The sequence below is a fragment of the Leptonychotes weddellii genome, chromosome 3 (genome assembly GCF_054177405.1).
Source record: "Leptonychotes weddellii isolate Sample4059 chromosome 3, ASM5417740v2, whole genome shotgun sequence".
Classification (NCBI taxonomy): Eukaryota; Metazoa; Chordata; class Mammalia; order Carnivora; family Phocidae; genus Leptonychotes; species Leptonychotes weddellii.
In genome coordinates, this window is record NC_138371.1 from 113,629,110 (window position 1) to 113,644,446 (window position 15,337).

General features: G+C 34.6%; 1 protein-coding gene across 2 annotated transcripts in view; it reads right to left on the reverse strand.

The window, feature by feature from the left end:
• The window catches only part of STARD13 (StAR related lipid transfer domain containing 13), a 468,749-nt gene that overhangs the window by 365,518 nt on the left and 87,894 nt on the right, over positions 1-15,337 (reverse strand). Inside the window, exons 1-2 of one of the 2 annotated variants that reach the window (XM_081814820.1) lie at positions 7,446-7,499; positions 6,141-6,299 (exon numbers count right to left, since the gene is read on the reverse strand). The gene's annotated coding sequence lies outside the window, so the exon portion shown is untranslated. Of the gene's footprint in view, positions 1-6,140; positions 6,300-7,445; positions 7,500-15,337 lie in introns of those variants that run through there. The other variant, XM_081814819.1, reaches the window with a different exon arrangement.

A 15,337-nucleotide genomic window follows, 5' to 3' on the forward strand; every position in this document is an offset into this window, starting at 1 on the left:
CGCTTAACTGACTAAGCCACCCAAGGGCCCCGATATTTACAATTATTAAACCATCCTTACATGCATGACATCAACTGTGTTTGGTTGTGATAAGCAATTCCTTTTAATCTTACTCAGTTTGGTTAGCTGCTGTTTTCTTTAGCATTTTTACATTCATATTCATTTTTGTCCTCTGTCAAGCTTTTGTATCAAGATGTTAGTTTCATAAAATAAACATGGAAGCTATACATCTTTATGAATGAGGTTCAGAAAATTTATATTGCATGAGAATTATCCATTCTTTGAAAATTTCAAAGGACTCACAGGCCTTTTGAGAACTTGTTTAATTTATCCCATTGGTTTTGGTCTATTCTGGTATGTGACTCCTGAATGAATTTTGACAATATATATTTTAATATAACATTATCTATTGCAAAGTCTTTCAAATTTATTAGTAGACCTATGTACACTCTTGTACTTTTAAAATAATATTGTATCTGATATTATAGCTTTCTTGTTCCGAATTTTATTTCTGTTATTTAGTGGAAAGAGCCTAGTATTTAGGTTAGACAGACTCACCACTAAGGCAGACAAGTCAATTCATTTGTTAGATCTCAGCTTAATCACCACCGCCTCTGGGAAACCTTGCATCACTCCTGGGAGAGGTTTCTGTGGATTTCTGTACTTCCTCTATCAAAACATTTGTTTCACAGTATAATTGTTTGTTTAATGGGCAGCTTCAAAGTTAAACTGTAAGCTCTATGAGAGTAATGACAAGGTATATCTAGTTTACCACCACGCACCTAGCACAGTGTCTGAAAAAGAATGAACACTCAGTAAATCTTTGTTTGAACGAACAAGTTAATTGTTGCCATGTTTTACTCTGCCTGTCTCTTCCATAAGACCACAAGTTTTAATTGCTTTTTATAGCTACCATACCAAAAGAGCAAAAGAGTGATTAAAAATGCCAGCTCTGGAGCTCGAGTGCAGGGTTCAAAGCTAGGCTCTGCCATTCACTAGCTGTGTGACTATGAACAAATTACTTCACTTCTCTGTACTTCAGTTGCCTCTCTGTAAAACTAGAAATAATAATGCTGGACTGTAGGGAGTTTATATATGCCTGGTACACAGTAAATGATGAATTAATGATAGCTATTATTATGTTAGTACATGACAAATAAATGAATGGATAAAAGAATAATGAACCTATGAAAACAGAGAAAATAATGATATTATTTGCTCTGCTCTGGATGTTCTGAGGATCAAGTGACAGGAATTTTAACTAATGAAAACCATTTGAAGTATTTTATTAGAACCATTACAAATGGGAAGCCCCAGTGGCCACAAGAAAGAGAACTGTTTTCTTCTTTGGAAAAAAATGACAAGGCTAGAGAAATATTTAATAAGGTTTTGTTCCTATTTGGAGCAAAAAAATTGGAATATTTTTCTTAAATTGGATTTTTTCTTTTATATCTTAGTCTCTACAATACAACTAGGTTATTTCAAAGTTTAATTTAATGTTTTTATAACTATGAAATACCTGAATAAAAATTTTTCTTCAGACTTGATAGCTCTTTTGGAAATAATTTCTGATTTTCCAAATATTTTTTTTCCCCTAGGTCTTTTTATCCATTACTTACTTTTCATAGTTCATACGTTATTCAAATAATGCCTCTTTATTTGTTTTTCTCCTGGACAAAGAAATTTTAAAATGCTATCCCTATAGTCATTCTCAAAGGTTGCCATGTGTAAATATTAGCCCTAGAGTATTAGACTTCACTGATGTAATAATAATTGAATATTTTTTCCTATATACAACTGAGTCATGACATAGAAGTGCAAGAAACCAGTAAGGAAATTCTCTTCCTAATGTGGGCCAAAATCTCATATTAAGAGAGCTAAGAAAAAAGTTGCTAAAATATTTACAGTTATGCAAATATACCCAAAATTGAAGTGGTGTGCTATTGTTGACTGTCCAAGTCTAAGAACAGATAAACAGCAAATTATTTGACTCATTTTACTCTTTTCAGAAGAAAAGAAATAAAAAAGGGGAATACAAATAATCCTTTTCTTTAAAAAATTCTATGACATTTCTAAAATATACAAGATTCTAATTTTTATATATTATTTAAAAGTATAGCATGCCATTCTCTAATTTCCTCATTTGCAAAGAAGAATCTTACTAATTAACTGATTTGGAAATTGAAGACTATTACATTTAATTTTTTAGAGGAAAGCGCAACATTTATAAAGAAACATCCATATTTTAAAACATTTAAAATACTGACTTAATATCCAGTTGCAACAATAGGCATAAATAATGTAACATCAGTTTTTGATCCCAAATATAAATGAAGTGAGCCAAAGGTCAAAACTATGCATAGACTCAAAGTCACCTTTGCCATTTAGTTTTCAAGTAGTAGATGTGTTCTGTATCTCAAAAGAGAAGCTTGTGTAATTAACCTTCAGGAGAACATTAAAAACACAAAGAAGGGGGCGCCTGGGTGGCTCAGTCGTTAAGCGTCTGCCTTCGGCTCAGGTCATGATCACAGGGTCCTGGGATCGAGCCCCCGCATTGGGCTCCCTGCTCCGCGGGGAGCCTGCTTCTCCCTCTCCCACTCCCCCTGCTTGTGTTCCCTCTCTCGCTGTGTCTCTCTCTGTCAAATAAATAAATAAAATCTTTAAAAAAAAAAAAAAACACAAAGAAAAAACTGAAAATTTTCCTGAGCTGAGCTAAAATAGTTTTTATTGAATTCATTTTTGACAATGTTTCTAATCTGTTCTTCCTATAACTGGGACTAATTTACTTATCCTGCCAAATTAGACTAAAAAAGACACACTTGATTCCAGATCCATCTGAGAGAGGCCTTCTAGTTTTTTGTATTCCTAGTTTTTTAGACACAAGATTCCTCTTCTCTATCACAATAATTACTATTTATTTAGTGCTTGTACTGAGTGTAGCAAAAGCAGGCTGCTGCTTAAATTCAGGTTATGCTTTTTCTGCTTACTGTTGTGTGACCTGAGCAAGTTACTTAAGTTCTCATTGTCTCTGCCATCTCATTAGATTAAAAATGGTGGTATTAATAGGACCTACTAATAAGATTTTATTTATTATTTTCCATTTTGTTTTTTGGCCCATATTTTATCAAGATGTTGTTAGGACTTCAGGAAGCCAGAGTTCTTTTTTTTTTTTTTTTTTTTAAGATTTTATTTATTTATTTGACAGAGTGAGACACAGCGAGAGAGGGAACACAAGCAGGGGGAGTGGGAGAGGGAGAAGCAGGCTTCCCACTGAGCAGGGAGCCCCATGCAGGGCTCGATCCCAGGACTCTGGGATCATGACCTGAGCCGAAGGCAGACACTTAACGACTGAGCCACCCAGGTGTCCCAGGAAGCCAGAGTTCTAATTGTATTATAACCTCTATGAGATCTATGACTATACTCTTGCTGATGGATCAAGTACCACAAAACAGTCAGTGGAGACCCAACACATACTGACCAAGGAAAAGCGCCATGCTGATTGAAGAACCCAAATGTCTTTTTCAAATCCCTCACTGGGATCCACTGAAGATGGATACAGAAGTGACAGAACAAAACATAAGATGTGAGAACACAGAAGACTCATGATGACATCCAGTTCAACTTAATATAGTGACATATAGGACATGCTTTAGCAGTCTTGTGGCTTTATTTGTCACTTGTACATAGTTGATTGCAGTATCTGCATCTTTCCCCTGCACCCAATGGCTTCCTTAGGCAAAGTATCTTTGGAGCCACTCAATTCTTGTCTCCATTCATTCATTCATTCATTCCCTCATATTCCAAACACTGTACAAGCACTGGGAAAACAAAAATAAATATATTTTCTTGAAGAGCTCTAGTCTAGGGAGAAAGAATCATGTAGATTGATAATATTATAAGGATTTAAACCAAAGTATATACACAATGATATGGGAACACAGACAATACAGAAAATAATTCTGCCTGGGGAAAAGGAAGAGTTCATAGAGAAAATAACCTTTAAACTGAGTTTTGAAGGAAGAATAGTACTATTTCAGGGGAAGAGAATCCCAGAGACATGAAAGCATAAAAAGAATACCGCATATTCAAAGAATAGTGAGGATTTTCGTCTGATTCCATCTGACTGGGCCTAGTGGATAATGGCAACATATGATGTGTGCGAGTGAAATGGGGGTCCTCAGATAAGAAGCCACATATTAAGGAGTTTGACGCTTTCCTGTAGGTAAGGAGAACCTTGTGGATTTCTTGTTGTTGTATTTTACGACTGATAAAGCTAAAGAATACAGGGAGATTATATAAGTATCAAGGAGTTTAAACATGCCTTGGTATCGCAACATTTCTCATGTGAGTTCAACTCTCCCTTGCCTCTGCTCCCTCCCTTTTTTGCAAATGGTTTTTCAAAACAATGTTTTTATCATCAACTATAAATATAAAAAAGCGCACAAACAGATGCACAGCTTAATGAATAACTCAACTGTGAAGGATCTTTTAACTACCGTTTGGTCAAGAAGTAAAATGTTGCCAGAACTCTGCCCCATTCCTCTAACAAAATCCCCCAATATCCTCCATACCAATTCTAATCTCCTTCTTCCTCCCAAAAGGAATTGTTATGGACTTTTACAGTTATTATTTCCTTGCATTTTTCATAGCTTTATCAGTCAAATGTGTATCCCTAGATGCTAAAGTTAGTGCAGCCTCTATAAATTTTTTTGATATCTTTTAACTCTCTTAATCCATAACTTATTTGTTACAATTTACCTGTTGAAAAACCCAAGTTTTTCTACACTCTAGTTTTCCACAGTCCAAATTTTGCAAATTGCATGTTCAATAGTACATTTTAACTTGTTCCTGTCTTGTTTTTCTGAAAATCAGTATGTTAATCCAATTTGGGTTCCATGACTCTTGGTAGCGCTGAGTGCTTCCATCAAGAAATATATAATACCTGATTGTCTTTCTTTTTTATATTAGTCTTTGATGCTAACTACCTATATTTCTGAATTTATTAAGGGTTGCAACATGATTATATTTTAATTCTTTTTTCATTTATGAGTTGGAATATATTCATATAGAGATGTTTCCCTCATTTACTATTTGGTTAACCAGTGTTCTGGTTCATAAAGGAAAGCAGGATAAATATTTAAGTCTTTCACTTCATTATTAGTTTTCAAGATAATGAATTGGTTTCCTATTATCTTCTAAAAATGATAATTCTTTTTAAAAAATATCATTATGAACAGATGGATTTAAATATATTTGATGAGTTTCAATCCATTGCAATTATTCTCATGATTGAAGTTCACATTGTTCTACCTTTGGCCAATAGGAACCTTTTCAAGTAGTATTTGATAGCTTCCTAGCCATAAAATAACAAGCTATTCTAGGTTCATCTTGTACATTTCATCCCCTAAATCTAGAATTAGAAAATTTTCAAGAAGCTCTGATTTCTTTTAATGAGAAATTGCATTCCAAAAACACATTCTACACAATAAGGATACAATACTCATTGCTACTGGGTTGGTAATTAGTTTCTAGTTGTTTTCCACAGGGGAAAAAGAGAGGTACTTCATGAGTTCATATTGATACTTACAATTCAAATTTAGGATTACAGTACTTTTATTTAATCTCTAAGCTATTACATTTGTTTCCCCTTCCTTCTACACTGAGAACATTGGTTCCCAAGGACACAGGCTACAAATCCCATAGTTACTCATTTGTTTTTAACTCATATTATACACATGGGGTGCCTGGGTGGCTCAGCCGTTAAGCATCTGCCTTTGGCTCAGGTCATGATCCCAGGGTCCTGGGATCGAGCCCCAATTGGGCTCCCTGTTCCGCGGAAAGCCTGCTTCTCCCTCTCCCACTCCCCCTGCTTGTGTTCCTGCTCTCACTCTCTCTCTGTGAAAATAAATAAAATCTTTAAAAAAAAAAACACCTCATATTACACACAGAATGGTCTCAAAATAACAGTATTAATACTACCACCACATGAGTACTAAAAACACTTAAAAAAATTTTTTTTGCATATGCTCTCCCCAATTCTCCATCCCTTTCTACATTTTTAACCATTATGTACTATACTCTCATTCTCTTAGCCTTCATTTTGTCTTAGTCCTACTAAGAACTATATATTCAATGCTCACCAGTTCTTCTGTTGATGTCTCTCTGGTCATTAGGTTACCTGAAGCTCAATCTCTAGTAGATTCTTCAGAAAGAGCTAAAGACTCCCGGTGCTTTTTTCATTTGAAAGTCAGTTTCACTGGATACAAAATGTTTGGCTCATGTCTTCTTTCCTTGAGAATCTAAAGAAATGAGAAAATCTTATTTTCTTTGAACAGAAAGAGTTGCTCTTGAAAAGTTTGATGATTATCTAATTATAATCTCCGATAGATTACATGCTTTTTCCCCCTAGTCAAAGAATATTTTTTCTCTTAAACCCAGTAATTGTACTAGAACATCTTTGTGTTCATCATTCTGGATTGATATTCTTAAGTGTATGGTGAGCTCTTTCAACATGTAACTTCAAATCCTTTTTATTTCAGAAAAGTTTTCTGAAATACAGTTATTTAGAATTTCTTCTGATCCCTTCATTTAGTTTTCTTTTGTGGACTTTTTTAAAAATATATCTTTTAAGAAATTCTATTCTCAAGTCATAAAAACATTTCAAAAGTTTTCAAGCTTTGACTTTTACTCTTAAGCTCTTAATACACCTGGAACTGAGTTTTGTGTATAGTATGATGTGTGTATACAATTCTTTTCATGAAAACACAGGAGAGAAATTTATGTTACTTGTACTTCTGAGCAATTTTTTCCTTTATCTCATGGAATTATGAATTAGTCTGATTCATATCTGGTGTCTGACTCAGTAAGAGGACTGTAAAGTGTAGCAATGCCTATGTTCACTTCAGGCAACAGAGCCAGAGGGAAAGAGCCATGTTAGGAACTCACTGTACTTCTACGTACAGCTTAGCCAAGGAAGGGCAAGTGCTTTGTGTGGACCAGATGCACACCTTCCAGATGAAGAAACCAGCCAAGAAGTCTCTTAGGAAGGACTACATTGCCAAGAGATATACTTAAGGGAAAGAACTACTTCTTTTGAGAAGCCAAAAGAATCTGGGTGAGGTGAACTCCTCAGATGTCCACGGCTAAGTGTTGGTTGAAGTCTTAAGTGGTCAGTTGGGGAACAAGGCCCATCTTAGAGTACTGTAGTTGGATATTCTAGGCAGAGGAATTTAGAGAGCCTGCTTTAAATATCAGTCAAGCCCCAAGAATATCAATTCCAGATTATTATCCTACTGGCCATGTAAACCTGGATCTTTTCCCCCAATCCTTTCAACACTGTCCAGCTCTGCAGGAAAGCTCTACACACATGCTAGGCCCTTAACAAATGATGGCTCTCATTATCAGTGCCCTTCTTTGCTATCACAGTCTGAGATATCATCTCTTACTTGATCATAGAGTATTTCCCATTGGATGAGTGTCTCCAATTATTCTCAAAGTTCCTAGAAAATAAGGACATATTTTATACTTACTTCATATTCATCAGAATATTATAAAGAACTTTGTACTTAGAATTTTTCAATAATTAGTTACTGATCAATAAGTAGAGGTAAGTGGAGTTAATACATTACAACAGGAATGCCTTGGGCCAGGCAAGAAAAGCCAATCAGCATTCCTGAAATAGTACCTTTTATTAACCTAGTCAGCTTTTTACTAAATTTTCTAGTCTCAGGTTTCTCATTATCAATACAATGTCACTCTGTTTTACATCTTGGAGTCTCCTACTATAAAAGATCAGGCCTTTTATGTTATTTGGGGGTATCAGAATATCTTCTTTGGAATGGTACTCAAGCTCAATGAGAGCCAAATGACTTCACTGGCTGATGTGCTGTTGTGTGTAAAGTTCTCTAAGCTATGTAAGAGTGTTCTGAACAAAACAAGGAAAATAGTTGAAGACAGAGGAGAAGGGCGTGTTTTCCTTTGGATTTAAACATAATTCCTAAGGTAGACTTTTGAATTCAACATTTTTAAAAGGTCTTTTGCTTTTTAATCATTTAATTTAATCATGTAATCCTTGTTTTAAAGATGTTTGAAACCATATGCTTGATTTTTTTCATGCATTTTTCATGCCTCTATTTTGGGATCATGTATACTGTTATGTAGGCAGAAAAGAACATTTTCTTTTCTACTATATTTCTTTTATTCATACAATCCACTGTTGAAATACTGTTAAAAATGGCTATCGAACATTTCAATGTCTTCAGATATATTTACCTTCTTCTTAATCTAATCATTAAGTGCCTTCTGTAAACACCATGAGGGTAGGGATTGTGTCTGTTTTAAAATAATTTTATAAAAACTGAATTTTCTTTCATTAATCTATAAATTGTGTTAATCTACCATCCAAATGAAACACTCACCCCAAAGATGGACAGTAGGGAAAATTAAAATGCATTGTTTTCTTGATGAAAGAAGACATCATTCTTTTCTCATCTAGTAACTTTTCCAAATTCCAGACAAAATACAAGAAACAAAAATGGGTTTTCATTATCATGTAAATCTGAATATGAGTGGCCAAAAATAAAAACCAAAGTAACAAAGGCACTAATTGGAAATTTTAGCACCAAGTCATCATGTGAACACTCATATCGAGGATTCAAAAGTAGTGTAGCATAGATAATTAAATATTTAATCATGATAATGATTACTTATAATTTAAAAGCAGTTGAAGAAGAGTCATGTGGAATTATTTTTGAACTATAACAATTTCAAATTAATATACTTAACTAAAATACATTTTGTATTTTACATTTTACCACAGAAAACCAAAGGCAATGAATTAAGGGTATAGTTGATTTTTAGTAATTTAAAAACAAAACTTCAAGAAGCAGATAATTGAGAGAAAATGTCAGTTTGCTGTTTTAATTTTAAAAATAATTCAATTGTATGAATTAAAGGGATATGACAAAGGGCTGCTCCAAAGGGAGGCAGGGCAGAGAGTTGTTATGTACTATATCGGTTGTTATGTACTAAGGTTAACTTTATTTTGAACATAGAAAACTTATATTCTTTCTCTTATTACAAAAGCTGAAGTAAGTATGTTCCAGTTCTCAATATGACTATTTGTGTTTTGGGGATAAAGGAAATGTTGCACCCTTATTTATGGCGTCTTCTTATATCTCTACAATAACCCCATTCAGAGTAGTAAAAGGCCCATTTGTTTTACTGTTCCATCTAGGCACATTATAAAAGGCAAGATGACTGCCAGAAAATCTATACTTAAACTACTGGATTGTAATAGGACTGAGCAATCCCTTATAGAACACATAGAGGTCAGATTTAACACTCCATATTGACCTCATCATGATCTGGAATAAGAGCATTTGGTGATTTTTAAGACATTAATAGAGCAGGGTTATGGGAAAGCCACTCTAGACTTGACACTTAATTTTTTGTGTGTGCATGTAAATGAGTTCAATGTATGACTGTTCCAAAAGAATTTCAAATAATTCAAGTTTACCCAATTATAGAATAGATACAATTAAATGTGAAACCCCAGTAATACAGTTAGAGAACTGGGAACTCAAATGTAGAAAAAAAAAATGGTGAGGCAAGACTGAAATGGTGAATAAGATTACTAACTTGTATTGCCATTACTTCTTTGTACATGTATTTTTAAAGCAAGGAAATTAGAAAATTTAATCAGTGAAACATAATTTGGATAATTTTATAGTTGATACTGTAAGAATTTTTTTATTTTATCTGTTCTAAGCTGTATTTGTTTGTTCTATGGATTAGGAAAACAAAAACAAAGCACCAAATAATAAAGGAAATCAAGCTCAGAAAATAGAGTATTTGATTTTGAATGGTGTTTTTTAATCACAGGAGAATCTCTTACTGGATCTGAGAATCTTATAAAATTACTCAGTTCATATTTACTACAAAACTGTTACGCTCCCTTGATAAAGTAGAAATTAAGTAAGTAGACCTTAGAAATGGGTATGAGAGTTGACATGGTAAAACCTGAGGACAAGTGTTTATATTCAAGGGGCTTACAACCGTGTCAGAGCTAGAACAATCTGAAGAGCAGGGTTAAAATGGAAAAGCCAGCGGATCGTTCTTTTTATGGACATTCAACTATAAAATGAATTGGTTTTCCCCTTTAAAGAAAGAAGAAAGCCCTCTGCCAGCACACTGAACAGAACTTCCCATGATGTTTGATAACAGCCTATCCTCCAGTCTTTGGATGAGTCAGGCTAATTATTAATATGCTAAAGCCGAGCTCATGTTCCATTGTGTCATATAGTTTTCTAAGTGAAACTGCCTCACGATAGTGTTCTATTGGTTTGTTAGTAATAAAATTCCCTTGGAAATTGTTCATAGTAGAGCTGCTTTATATTGAATTTTATTCTAAGTTAAACTCTATCAAGTTTTATTTTAGGTAAAAAAAACTATTTCAGGATTCATTAAATAGCAGCAAGAGAACAAAATCACAAAGTGTTATACTTGAACACTATGGGTGATGAAACTGTTTTGGAACAGTTCTGACCGTGGCTTTTAATAAAATGGACAAGCTAAGTTTACAGACCTGTGAGGCAAGTTGTTTCATAGTTTTGCATCCTAGTGTACTAGTGCAGTGTTCAGTATTTAACAGAGGATCAATCAATGTTTACTGAATAAAGCAAAATATGTGATGAGCAGAAATCTCAAAATATTGTGGGTTCTGAAACAGTGCTGCCATGTGGACAAATCCCTGAAATATATATAATAATTTTATACATAATAATAGAACCTATCATGTATCAGACACTTCATAAATAGTACCTTTTTTAAAGCCAACAATCACCCTGGAAAGTAGACATATTATTTTTCAAATTAGGGAACTGAGGCGTACAAAACTTAAATAACTTAATCCTCCACCAAGAAGTGGGGAATCTGGGATTAAGTCCTGCCCATTCTGACCTTTCTATAGCACACCCATGAGCTGGTGGGCAATGTTTTATATAATTATTGCTTGAGATTACAGTAAGAAATCAAATCCATTTTGTTTGGGAAGTGTATATCTCTTTACTGATATCTATAAAAATAAAGGGATGCATTTCTTCCTGCCTGAATGGAACATATACTTGTATTGTAAGAATATGTTCTTACATATTCTTTCTATAATTCTATAAATTCTATAAATTCAGTTTTATAGCTACAGCGAGTTGTGCTTGGTTTGCATGAAAACAAAACTACACTGGGACCCTCGATAGAAGGAGTAGAGGTCAGAAGACATAGGTAGGCATACTCTAAAGAGAACTAAGGGTATTTCCTAGGAACCCATCTGTGGCAAGGGGGTATCACTTCCAGGAGGCCCTAGAGACACCTCCAGAAGCAAGACAGAAAGCCATTGGTGTGTCTTCTGGATTGTTTCTGGTGTTTGGGGACAAGAAATGGTAACCCTGATACAGGAAAAATCATTGAGTCTTTTTTAATTTTATTTATTTATTTAAGAGAGAGAGAGAGCACAAGCAGGGGGAGCAGTAGGGAGAGGAAGATGGAGAAGCAGGCTCCCTGCTGAGCAGGGAGCCAGATGCAGGGCTCCATCATGACCTGAGCCAAAGGCTTAACCAACTGAGCCACCCAGGTGCCCTGTATCATTGAGACTTCTTAAGAAGGTCTTCCACTTCTGCCAATGATGTACTTCTTTTCTCTTCCTTCTTTTTTTTTGTTTTTTTAAATCAGGCCTATACTTTTAATGAGGAACTAGAAAAGCTGGTTAAAAATACAAAAAGGATATTTTTGATGTCATCTTGAGAGGACAGATCCTGGAGAGAAGGTACAGAGAAGTCTGCCCATATTCAACTGTTTTTCCCTTTGACTTATTTGCCAATTTGGAAGTGGTTCCTGAAGCTAGAAAGTCACTCAGAATGTGGCAGCTAAGAAGTAGAGAAGCCAAGAATAGCTTTTGGGAGTCCCATGGTTCTGAGAAAATAAAAACTGGAGTTCAAGGACAACCAACGAGGAATGGCCTTTGAAAATACCTCAGGGGGCGCCTGGGTGGCTCAGTCAGTTAAGCATCTGCCTTCGGCTCAGGTCATGACCCCATGGTCCTGGGATTGAGTCCTGCATTGGGCTCCCTGCTCAGCAGGGAGTCTGCTTCTCCCTCTGCCTCTCCCCAGCCCTGGCTTGTGCTCTCTCTCTCATTTATTCTCTTTCTCTCAAATAAGTAAAGAAAATCTTAAAAAATATATTAAAAAAAAAATGAAAATACCTCAGGCTTTTGGTTGAGACACAGAAAAGGGCCATCATAGGAATAAGAAGGGACCTGAAATAGACCAGACCTAACAGACTGAAAACCATACAGATTAAGGTGCTCTACCCCTGGCCTACCTTCTTGACAGAAGCAAAAGTAAAATTTTTTATGTAAGTAAAAACATTGCTCAGAGTCTAATTTTTTCATAAACAAAGACAGCATTCCATTAAGAAGTTCTGGGCACATCAGGAAACAGGAATAAGAAAAAGACAACAGATGATCTAAATATTGGAGTTATTAGGCATAGACTTCAGGATTTCACAAGAGAAGTAGAATCCATAAGAATCAAATGAAAATTCTAGAACTAAAAAATATAATGACTCAAAACTGGAAATTTAAACAATACATTTATAATAAAATAAAAAACATGAAATATTTATGAAAAAATTTAACAATATATGTGCAAGATTGTATGCTGAAAATTACATAGAGAAATTAAAGACCAAGACAAATGGAGAGATATGCCATGATTATAGATTTGAAAACTCAATATTGTTAAGATGTCATTCTCCCCAGACTGATCAGAAGATTCAACAGAATCCCAATCAAAATCCCAGCAGGCTTTTTCAGAAATTGAAATGCTTATTCTAAAATTTATATTAAAATGCAAAGAAATTAGAATGACTAAATAAAACAATTTTTAGGAAAAACAAAGTTGGATAAGTTGGCATAAGGATAGACATATATATATCAATGGAACTGAATACTCTGAAAATCAGACAAAGGTGCCAAAGTAATTCAATGGGGAAAAGGATAATCCTTTCAACAAATGCAACTGGAATAACTGGATTCTCATTTTGAAAAATATGAAAATCAATTCCTACTGTTATACCATACAGATGAATTAACCTTCAATGGATAATAGACTTAAATGTAGTAAATTCTGAGTATTAAAAACATAATAGGATTTTATTTACAACTTTATGCTAATGAACTTTAATATTTGGATAATATGTACAAATTCCTAGAAAAATACAACTTACAAAAAATGCTCTTCAAAATACGCTATTAAAAAAATGAAAAGACAGGCCACAAACTGGTAGAAAAATATTCACAACACACACTTTGACAAAAAACACGTGTACAAGGAGAAGGGGAAATGGAGAATCATTAGTCAGAGTCTTGTATAACCAAGATGAATATATAAGTTGGTTATACAAGATGAATAAGTTCTAGAGATTACAGCACAGTGCCAATAGTACAATGTGTTATATACTTAAAAATGTGCTAAGAGGGTAGATCTTATGTGAAGTGCTTTTATCACAAAACAATAATAAATTACAAACAAAATAATGTACATAATATATAAACAACTCCTACAACTCAATTATAAGAAAAACTCCATTTTAAAAATGGGCAAAAGTTTTAAACACACTTCACAAAAATAAAACTAACACCATATACCCACTCAACTGGCTAAAATGAAAGACTAACAGAATCAAGTGTTTGCATTTGATAGAAAGACCCATCATCCTTTTAAACTAGATGGAAGATGTTTAAAAAGTACAGGTGTGGGTAGAGTAGATGCTAGAAAAAAGAATTCTTGCCTTAGGCTCACAATTTTATTTTTTAATAAAATATGAAGCAAAGTCACTGGTTGAAGAGGCAGTTGGTAATTTGAGAAAGGAAAAAGAATAATGAAATACTTGGTTTCCGGAAGACAGCAAAGTAACTAGAGAAAAGGAGTTGGATGACTGGACAACATGGAGAGCCCATCTAGGTGTGAGATCGTTGTTAGTTCATGCAATCGTTAAGCTCTGGGTGCAAGCACAGAAAACATAAATGCATGAGTTCAACCATGAGCCAGGTTTTGCCTGGCAAGTAGTAGTGAGGGACAAGAACTGAGGTATTTGCAGACAAGTGATTTAAATGCCACTATTTGTGAAAATAAATAAATAACATGCATTTTTTAAACTATGAAGAACTATGTTAGTGTAAATTACTGATATAATGTGGCAAAATGAAGCACTCTTTCAACTACATACATGCAGGATATCCGAAGCTGAAACGTCTAATAAAGAACTTATTCCTTATTCTACACATTCAGGTTGAGATCTAAAACTGTTTTTCCGTTACTGTCTTCCAAATCAGCCTCTTTCATATTTTCACAGCTTTGACTCTTTCTCCTTCACATGTTTTATATTTTTATTCCTTTTTAAAGTTTTCCTGGACATCTTGCCTCCTGTTTGTCCTATTTCTAGTCAGCCTAATGATACTGCAATATTGCCCACTTTTTTCCCTTGGATTTTCATATAAACATATGTCACGGCACTCTTCAAGCCACAACAGCTTTCTTTACACCTACTACCAAGACCACCCAAAAGGTTTTATTGAGAAACACTAAAATGTCGTCATTTAGCTACTAGAGACAATCTAATGTTCTTGTATTCCCCAGTCCACCTGTTTCTCTCAGTACATCCGCTTAAGTCTCTATTCGCTCTGGTTTTCCCAAGTTCTCAGTTCTTATGTAGGCCACAGAACGGAAAGAGCTCTGAAACACAGAAACAAGTGTTTACCAAAACTGAACACATTTCTTGGGAGAACCAGGCACCGTGCAGCTGACACTTTTAGAATTACAATCTAAAATTAATGGATAATGGGGATGGATACAGATTTACTTTTCAACGTCTTAGTTGTTTCCATGCTGCATCTAAAACCAAAACAAAACCAGTGCACTTTTCACTAGTTACTATGGTCCGTCCATCCATAAAAGTGGTTTGCCTCTCTACTTTGCAAAAATAAAAAAACGGCAGAATCTTCCTCTGTAACGCTTTGTACAAGCAGCCTTCCTTTAAAGATCAAGAGCAAGACTACACCACAAAAAGCACAAAATATAAAATGTTTACACTGACAAAAACAGAAAAAGTCGACTGAACTCCTTAAATTCCTGAGAAGCACTGTTAAAAAGCAAAAACACGCTTCCTTAAATAATTGTTTTGGGTTCCAAAGGAATAGTCTATTTGCCTTGAGTCCCTTTCCTTGTGACAGCCCTACGGCCTCAGGTTTGATGCTTAAAGAAACAGTGGGTGGATCAAGCCGGTC